Source organism: Gossypium arboreum, chromosome 6 (genome assembly GCF_025698485.1).
Source record: "Gossypium arboreum isolate Shixiya-1 chromosome 6, ASM2569848v2, whole genome shotgun sequence".
In the NCBI taxonomy this organism is placed as follows: domain Eukaryota; kingdom Viridiplantae; phylum Streptophyta; class Magnoliopsida; order Malvales; family Malvaceae; genus Gossypium; species Gossypium arboreum.
The window spans coordinates 75,369,662-75,372,545 of record NC_069075.1 but is presented as its reverse complement, the minus strand read 5'-3'; the positions used below and the strand labels follow the sequence as shown (position 1 = coordinate 75,372,545).

Genomic DNA, 2,884 nt, shown 5'->3' with positions numbered 1-2,884 from the left:
AATGAAATTATTAATTTCGTTCGTTTAGTCCACAATTTAATCCGTATTAAACAAGTCAAAATCATAAGGATTTTTCGTTGACTGTTCATTCATCTTAATTAAGTTATGCTTATCTAATTATGCAAAGAACAAATGTCACTATTCGACCATGAGCTGCTTTATAAATCATGGACACTGCAAGCTAAACTAATAAAAAAAAATATATGTAATAGCTACTTTGACTTAATCTGAAAAACATCAACTCAATCTACCAAGGTTCTGTCATTTATTCAATAATTCATCAGCCCTATTCACTATAATCGCATTTTTATAGCAAATAATAAATACATAAATCTTGATATACATGCATAAATCATGACCAGCATATCTAGGCCTGACATGTTTTCGCAAGTACATATATGCATGATATACGAAGCATAAAAACCCATATTGCATTTGAATAATATGTATAAATTTAACTAATATGATATGACCGAATGGCATACATAAATATTATAGCATGAAATTACACGTGGGCATCAATTTATGAGTGCACATAAGTCCTAATTTGACTTAGGATATACATAACATATCTTAGCTTATTTATCATGCATTATGAATCCTTAGCCGAATGCCCAAACGTATATACCTATATATAAATATATAACTAAATGAGTCATTTGTATTTCAACCAAGATCATCAATCAACCACATATTATAATGCATAATATAATTCATGACCGACCATAACTCATTACTTTATAGTCCAAAAAGGAAATTCTTATTATAATTCCACAAAACAAAGCTAGGCATAAACATTAGGCCAGTGTTGCATGGCCATTATACATTTACCCTTCTAAATAATCCAATCCAAAAAAAAAAAAACTAATTTATACATACCATATTCCTAGATCAATTTATAAGATACTAAAATAGTTGATAGTGTGATGATTTTGCTGACCGTTCCTCAAACTTACAATTTAACTTCCAAAAATCTATAAAACAAAATAAATAAACACACAGGGTAAGCTAACTCGGCTTAGTAAGTCACAAGTAAATATTCAATACTATGACAATTAATCATCATTAGTAGAGATCAAAAATATAATATTACACTCAAGTAAATCATTTGGCTATTGAAAAGAATTTATAATCATGTACTGCCCATGTATCTAATTCCCTTTGACCGAATGCCCAACTTATAACATCATATATATATTTCCCACTTACAATATTATTATCATACACATGGCCGTATATACTCCCTTACCTGAACACATTCATAAATCTCATTTCGTTGTACATATAATCATATTTTAAGCACTAGTAGCTCAATCGTTATTCAATCATAATTTCACTTCATGCTATCAAATAATTTCCATTAGGCCGAATGTAACCTTCCTCTCATATACACATAATTTTCATATGTCACCTTCGAAGCTCACCTCATGTCTTGATAACCAACTTACCTTATTTCATAGAGATTCAATTGTCACGTATTCGACTTCTTCTAGTCTAATTAAATATTTATGAATCAATATACTAAAAAAAAATCGTCAACCTCACACACCCATTGCCATATATCAGTAACGTATTGCACACTTAGTGCCGTTACATTAATATCATCGCACACTTAGTGCTAAAGTCTTGTGACGTATCGTACACTTGTGTCGTCACTTTATTTCTCGTACACTTGATGTTAAATTTCATCAAATCAGTTTTACATATAAATTTTATATTTCTCAAACCAGCATATAAATTTTACATTTAATTACTTATATAACAGTACAATTATACTTATTACCTAGGACGATATAAAACAAAACGGAACGGCTAGTCGACCACCTTCGTTTTTCCCCGGTCCAACTTCGATTTTCTTGGTTCTTGATCTAAACACATTCAAATTAAGCTCATTCACGCATGTTCTCATTCAATTTAGTCCAAAAACACACAAATGGGTAAATTACCATTTTATCCCTGACATTTACATTTTTTTCAATTTAATCCCTATTGCACAAAACACAAAATAAGCAAAATTTAACAATATCTTGCTTAGGCCGAATACTCCTAGAACACATATAAGTCTATATGTTTCACCAATTTCACATTTTAGTCTCTTAGATTTTTATTTTTGCTATTAAGTCCTAATTACTCAAAATTATCAAAAATTCCAATACAACATATGTAAACCCAACCTTTATCTTTCATAATTCATCAACAACCAACAAAAATCACAAGCTCTCCTCAATGGCATAACACAAAATATTCACCAAAATCAAAAATTCAAGCATGAGTTTTGTAGTACTCAAAGCAACGATCTCAAAAACGTAAAAACTATCAAAAACCGAGCTAGGACTTACCTTGAATTAAGCTTGGAAGTGTACGAACCCTAGCTTTATGTTTTCTTCTTTTCTTTGTTTTATATTCTGCAATGAAGAGAAAGAAATATGAATGAAAGTTTTATGATATGCTTTATATCATTATAATAACTCAAATTATTGGTTTCCTATTTTGCCATTAATGAATTTAGAACCCATACTTATATAATAAGGACATAATCGTCCACCCTACTTACGCATGCTTAACTTTCAAATATTTTATTATATGTTTTATCAATATATGTATGTATATATTTAATGCCGTACACTAGCATATATACATACAATAAAAGAAAATGGACTTTTTGCATATAAAATGCTTCCACTTAAGAAGCCAACCCCAATTTAGTTCGTGCTATTAGAACTAGCCAAATTTTCAATTTATGAATTTAAGTCATTGTTTTTAAATCGAATACCTAAACGACAAAATTAAATCATGAAAATTTCAAAGATATAAATTCACACAAAATAAACACAGAAAATAATTTTAAAATATTTTTCTGACTCGGATTCGTGGTCCCAAAACC

General features: G+C 29.4%; 1 long non-coding RNA gene across 1 annotated transcript; it reads right to left on the bottom strand.

The window, feature by feature from the left end:
* Window positions 1–1,522: 1,522 nt before the first annotated feature.
* LOC108485694 (uncharacterized) lies at window positions 1,523–2,435 on the bottom strand. Its single transcript, XR_001871349.2, has 2 exons — window positions 2,340–2,435; window positions 1,523–1,868 (listed from the first exon to the last, which is right to left on the bottom strand). It is a non-coding gene; the product is annotated as an uncharacterized LOC108485694 (long non-coding RNA).
* Between the last annotated feature and the right edge of the window lie 449 nt (window positions 2,436–2,884).